Genomic DNA, 7,105 nt, shown 5'->3' on the forward strand with positions numbered 1-7,105 from the left:
AAACACAGATGAATAATAACAATGGATATCAGAGGGTGTCATAATGGTGGCGAGGGGACAAATCTTGAGGGTGGGCATTTCTTGGCCTTACCAGACTGAGTCTATGGCCAGCAATCCCCCACAGCAGATGATGGTGTTGTGTGACCTATGGGTCACATCTGGTTTGCCGACAATTCTTGCATAGCCCACAAATGGGGTGATTCCTTAACAATTTTGAGGGGTTTTGCTGTGGAATGACCTTTCTGTACACTGTGAGTATGCATTACTCTCATTGGCTAATAAAAAGCTGACAGGCTGGTAGCCAGGCAGGAAGTATAGGTGGGACAGTCAGACACAGAAGACTCTGGGAAGAGGAAGGGCAGAAAATACAGAAAAGGCCATGAATCATGTGGAGAGACACAGATAAGAAATGTGGGTCAATTTAAGTGTAAGAGTTAGCTAGTAACAAGCCTGAGCTATCGACTGAGCATTTATAAATATTAAGCCTCTGTGTCACTTATTTGGGAGCAGGTGGTCAGGACAGGAAAACTCTGCTTACAGAGTGTATACATAAGAGAAAGGAATAAGACTTCATAACATGGAACTTACATAAAATCAGCTTCTCCTCTAGGTTTGATTAGAATCCAGTTTCACTCATTTATTACGTCTATAGCTACCAGTGCCAAATGTACAGAGACCACGGGGCTGCCAAGCCCAAATATTTACTACCTGATCCTTTAAGGAAAAGCTTTGTTGACCTATCCTCTCAAAGACCCATGCCTCCAATTATCACACCGCACTGGAGCCCCATATCATGAAGGTCCTACATGGAGACTTCTGCGCGTAATCTGGCAAGCAGAGGAGAACCTTCAAAACTGGTTCCAAACCAAGGCAGTGTACTCAACAGAGTGTCAGTGGAGAGCTAAAAGAGAAGAGAACGTGGAGGGAGGGAGAGCAGAGCTGAGAAGCAGCCACTGGAGTCATTGAACTTGCAGTAAAGGACATCAGGAGGAGGCAGACCCGGGGCACAGTGGTCCATGGCAGAGATGGCAAAGAGCAACCAGACAGAGGTATGAAGGCTGAAGGCACAAACATGCCAAGAGTTCGTGCCTAAGGGACACCTGAGAGCTTGCAAGAGTAAGGTGATTTTGCACCTGATAGAATTCCTAGCCAGCAACCTGATGTTCTTGGATTCTCAGTAACGTTTTCAGAACTACAGCTCAGCATCACAATACGGATTGCAGCAAAGGAACGTCTCTGGGTGGCACATACTTTAATGTGTGTCATTGCGTGAAATCATAGGCAGAAATGATTCCAGAGGCTTACCTTAATTTCCTATTGGATTGACATTAACTGGTCTGAGCGGAGTAGAGGGAAAAACAATAGTTTTCCAAAGAAAGCCAGGGCTATACGATTATCCTGATAAAATTGTATCAGAAGAGAAGCAATTGTATCAGTTTTACAATGCTCTGTGAGCAAATATGTTTAGTGCCTGGGGTGGGGTTGGGGTCTTTGAAGCGATTGTTTTAAAGAGGGAATACATTGCAAAGTGAAAAACCTCTTCATCACTCTAGCACTTGAACCTGACATAAAGTACTAGTCTGCTATTCAGAATTCATGCTCGGCCCGCATGGGGGTGCTGCACTCTGGCCACCTGGGAGGCTGAGGAAGGAGGCTCATGAATTCCGGAGCAGACCAGGCTATATAATTGAGATGCTTTCTCACATAAGATATGTAATAAACAATTAGAGACTGAAAGGTCCAAATGAAATTTTGAGTTTGAGACTTCAGGATGTCAAAGAAAAGGTAGCTGGCTTTTGTGTACATCTTTCCATTTTTAGGGTGGAGACATTTCTCTAAAAAAAGGTTAACAGCAGCATAGCTCCGTGTAATAGCACAGATGAGACTTTTAAAGCTCATTTTTCTAAGATAGCTGCATAGTACCAATTTTGGAATAAATCTCTACTTTTTGAATATGTACAATTTTCTCTAATTACCCTCATATTTTTTATTCTACTTAATCCACCAACTTTCTACTGTAGAAGCACCTGACTCATTATGGTGTTTTTATGTGACGTTTGTTACAGTTAAGAGTCTATAAGATAAAAAGACTTCCTGAGATATTTTAGCCACAAAAAGTCAGCAATGCCCATAGATTATCCAGTTATTCTAGGAGCAATGACCAGGCTTAGGTTCATTCTTTCAGAATCCAAACCACATCAGATACAGAGAATTTCAAATGACTTCTTGAGTTGTCATTTTTTTAAAAACATTTTTTGAGGGGAGATATGGACTGTGACATGCCTGTGGGGGTCAGAGGACAGCTTGCAGGAATCAGTGCTCCTTATCGTGCAGATCCCAGGAACAGGACTCAGGTGGACAGGCATGGGGGCAAGTGCCGCTACCCACTCTCCAGCCCACAGCACCATTTTCTTTGAAGGGATGAAAGCATAAACACTTTAAATTCGTTTTCATAAGTGTATGAATATAAAGTAAAAGTGGGGAGCCCTGGCCCTCTTCTGGCCTGGCGCTGAATCATCCACGCCGGTCCTCCTTCACAAGCAGCTGTCCATGGGCTTGAGTTTCTGGTACCAGTGGATGACAGTGGAGAAAAGCAGCCAGAAAATGAAGTTTTGCTTTTAAGACTTATTTATTGTGTATACAGTGTTCTACCTGCGTGTATGCCTGCATGCCAGAAGAGGGCACCAGATCTCATTACAGATGACTGTGAGCCACCATGTGATTGCTGGGAATTGAACTCAGGACCTCTGGAAGAACAACCAGTGCTCTTAATCTCTGAGCAATCTTTCCAGCCCTCAGCTGAGCCTTCTTGCAAAAGATCATCTATTGATGTTTTCCCATAGAATGAGGGGGCAAAGAAGGTCATGGGACCCTCACCCGACTACCAAACCATTTCTTCCATGCAGTTGTATAAAACTGCATGCCCTAATTGCACTTGGCTTTGGGCTCTTTGGGGAGAGAGTAGAGAATATTGGTTGGCAAATCTGAGGGAAGAGGGATGTCTTAGTTAGGGTTTTTATTGCTGTGGCCAAAAAGCAAGTTGGGGAGGAAAGGGTTCATTTGATTTACACTTCCAGATCATAGTCCAACATTGGAGAAGTTAAGACAGGGACTCAAGCAGGGATGGAACCTGGAGGCAGGAGCTGGTGCAGAGGCCAGGGAGGAGAGCTGCTTACTGGCTTGTTCCCATGACTTTCTCAGCCTGCTTTCTTATAGAACCCAGGATCACCAGTCCAGGAATGGCACCAACAACCATGGACTGCACCACTAAATGAGACATGCCCTACAGTAGGATCTCAAGAAGGCATTTCCTCAGTTGAGGCTCCTTCCTCTCCGATGACTCTAGCTTGTGTCAAGTTGACACACAAACAAATCACTATTAAGCCACAACCCTTCCTTTCCTATTCACCCCCCAAGATCTCACATTAACACCATGAATCATTCTAAAAGTCACACAGCCTTTACAAATTCAAACACATTAAATTTTCAGTCTCTTTAAAATAGCCAATCTCTTTTAAAAGTCCAAGTCTTTCATCTGTGGGTTCCTTAGAAATATCAAAATTATATTGAATATCTTCTTCAAGAGGGAAGAACCAGGGCACAGTCACACTCTGAACCAAGCAAAAGCAAACTCAAACAGTATAAATAACCCAATATCCAGTTATATGGGATTCACTCACCATCCTCTGGGCTCCTTCAAAGCGCTTGGGTCACTTCTCCAACTCCGCCCTCTGCAGAACACACAGCTTGTCTTCTCAGCTCTGGCGGGCCCCCCTCCACTGCTAATGCTGTTCTTGGTGGTCATTGCAGAGCACTGGCATCTCCAAAATGCTGGGGTCCCTTGCTGCAACTGAGCTGCACTTTCACCAATAGCCTCTCAGGCTTTTTTCATGGTGTTATGTCTCAACTTCAGTCCTGGGTTTTAAGCTGTGACTAAGGATTCACATTCACCAATGGCCTGGCCTGGCCTCTCACAGTGCCAAGCCTCAGCAGCTCTCCATGACCCCTTCATGCCTTTAAAACCAATACCACCTGGATGACTCTTACACATTACCAAGTCCTGCTGCCAGCACGAGGTACAACCTTGCCCACCTCTGGAACACAGCTTCTGTGTGCTGACTCTTAGGAAACACTTCCCAGAAGATTTCACCTCAGTGATGTGGTTTCTTCTTAATCACCGTTAATTTCTAGCTCCAGCTGACCAGCATCGAGTATCCCAGCAAAGCAAAGTTTTGTTTTAGTAGTTCTGGTTGTTGACCCTGCCCCCTGACAATGGGTGGGACACACATATCAGCGTTCAGACATATACTTAGGCAGCTCAAAGGGCATTATGTTGCTTGACCACATCATGGCTATGTCACACTTATGGGGCTGCATAAGGACTCAGTATGTATGTGCAAGCTTCCCCTTTTAAGTTCACACTCTCTGTCTCCCTTCGCTGCCTCTCTTCTCTTCCTCTCTCTCCCTTTCCTGCTTCTCTCTCTCTCTCTCTCTCTCTCTCTCTCTCTCTCTCTCTCTCTCTCTCTCTCTCTCTCTCTCTCCTTTTGCCCCCTCACTTATCTGTCTGTCTCTCCAGTTATGAATGCCTGGTCTTAGCTTGGCTTGTTTCTTGCCAGCTTTTCTTAACTTAAATTATCCCATCTATCCCTATCTATCTTTGGCCTCAGGGCTTTTATCTTTCTCTATACCTGTTATTCCTGTATACTTTTCTTTCCTGGTTGTGTGGCTGGACAGCTGGCCCCTGAAGTCCCCTTTCTTCCCTTCTCATTCTCATATCCTTCTCTCCCAGATTTCTTCTCATATTTATCTTCTCTGCCTGTCAGCCCCGCCTAGCCTTGCTTCTGCCTCACTATTGGCCATTCAGCTCTTTATTAGGACCATCAGGTGTTTTAGACAGGCAAAGAATCACAGCTTCTCAGAGTTAAACAAATGTAGCATAAACAAATGTCACACATCTTTACATCATTTGTTTAAATGTTCCACAGCATAAGCAAAAGTCACACACCTTGTGGAGGAGCACAGATCATGTCCCGCCAGAAGAGGGAGTGGCCCAAGCTGAGGACCCGTGTCATCACATGATAGCACTGGGAGGAAGCTTCAGAGGTGAGACTTCAAGTGTTCACTAAGAAAAACAATTGGCTGCCCAAACTCACATCAGATAAGGTCATCACACTGGCAGACTGTGCCCAAGAGGGGCTAGGACACTAGAAACATAATAGGACTACCTTTAAAATCACTGGGTGATGCTTTTCCCACCTGGCGGTTTCTTACTTTAAGAGGGTTTTACTGCTGAACAATAAAGGAGATTCTGCTTGACTTGATACTCTGTTGCGTCTGATTGTCTCTGGTTTCTAGCGGACTGCCGGATGGGCGAACATCATCGCACTCTACCCTCTCTGACCTCGATCCAGGGGGTCTCTAGGCACTCCAACACCTTAAAATAACATTCCCCAACATTTTCCGTTTTTTTTCCTAAACAAAATGAAAAATTTTCACTTTAACATAGTAAGACTGTACACAATAAGAACAACTATCAAGGAAAGATTACATTCACAATGTGCTGAATTCCAATCCATTTTTGTCTGACAAATTTAAAGAAAATACTCCATAATCTATCTTAGTAAATCCAAATATTGTGCCTAACTTACTTTCTATTGTATCTAAGGAAAACTGCAAGTATAACTACCTAGTCTTCAACTCCATTAAAGGCACCAGAAAGATAAAATATTAATCAAGTAAGCAAAAAGTGTATTGCAGAGGACTTCTTCCTTCTTCCCACCCCCCCAAAAAAAACAGAGACATCCGACTGCCTGGGTCACCCAAAGTTCCTTTGCAATGTTGGTGCATCTGAGTCTTACTTTTTTGTTGTTGTTGTTTTGGTTTTTTGTTTGTTTGTTTGAGACAGGGTTTCTCTTTGTAGCTTTGGAGCCTGTCCTGGAGCTCACTCTGTAGACCAGGCTGGTCTCAAACTCACAGAGATCTGCCTGCCTCTGCCTCTGGGATTACAGGCGTGCACTGCCACTGCTCAGCTCTAGTCTGTTACATCTCCCGTGTGAGTCTGAGCCACTGTGCTCACCAGCTCTCTGAGTGGATAAAGCCGCAGAAAGCTTCAGGAAGCGTGAAGTAGGAGAGAAAGAAAGAAAGGGGACGAGAGGGGCACGAAGAGGGGAAGGAACGCAGCACAGAGAGAAAGCTGCAGAAGGAGAGCCTGGGATGTGACATCTCATGGGGTGCTAGCTAAGTCCGGAGAGGAAGCTAACGGAGCTGCCAGCTGGTCCAGAAGACATGCAAATGCCTTCGGGCATCGATGGTTACAGCTGTTTCCTGTTTGTGTCTGCTAACTTACTAACAACTCAGTCTCCACATCTAGAGCCCTGTGCGCTCTCCTCTCACGCAAAGACTCTCCTGAACCACTGGAGCCCTGGTCCACAGAGGTGGCTAAAGGATCTGTCCCCTTTACTCACATCACCGTAAGCCTGCCTAAGTAGGTTACAAGTAAATTTCATCTTTAGAAATAACCGAGTTGGTGGCGCACACCTTTAATCCCAGCACTCGGGAGGCAGAGTCAGGCAGGTGGATCTCTCTGAGTTCGAGGCCATCTTGGCCTACAGAGCGAGTTCCAGGACAGGCTCCAAAGCTACAGGGAAAGTCTGTCTCGAAAAAACAAAAACAAAAAAAAACTTAAACCACTCGTTTAGCACAGTTTTAGATATATTAAGACATTAACAGATCAGTACGGTTCCACACCCTAACCCTTACCCTATTTTTAGGTCTTATGTGAACGTAGTTTGTTGACACATACTGGGAAGCACAGTTTCTGGATCACATGGTTAGATTATGCTCTCCTTTTAAAAAAGAACTTTAAACTTGGGCCTTACAGGTGAAGTGGGCTACTGGAGGCTGCCACCATGGGAGTCAGCGAGAGGGAGAGAGGCAGAGAAAGTTTTTTTTAAAAAATGCTCCCCTCTAAAGAGAGAAGCAGCAGAGGAAGAGTTGAGAAACCCACAGGGGAAATGAAAGGACTCCTGAGAAGGGTAGAGCGAAGGCCAGAGACACAGGGAAGTAGGAAGAGTACAGCTTCAACCTTGTCACTTGCTGGCAGAGG

General features: G+C 44.9%; 1 long non-coding RNA gene across 1 annotated transcript in view; it reads right to left on the reverse strand.

The window, feature by feature from the left end:
- The window catches only part of LOC110340414, a 34,782-nt gene extending 30,338 nt beyond the window's left edge, over nucleotides 1–4,444 (reverse strand). Inside the window, exon 1 of the long non-coding RNA XR_002382234.2 lies at nucleotides 3,681–4,444. This is a non-coding gene — a long non-coding RNA (uncharacterized LOC110340414). The remainder of the gene's footprint in view (nucleotides 1–3,680) is intronic.
- Nucleotides 4,445–7,105: the final 2,661 nt, after the last annotated feature.

This window comes from Mesocricetus auratus, unplaced genomic scaffold (genome assembly GCF_017639785.1).
Source record: "Mesocricetus auratus isolate SY011 unplaced genomic scaffold, BCM_Maur_2.0 Super-Scaffold_100010, whole genome shotgun sequence".
In the NCBI taxonomy this organism is placed as follows: Eukaryota; Metazoa; Chordata; class Mammalia; order Rodentia; family Cricetidae; genus Mesocricetus; species Mesocricetus auratus.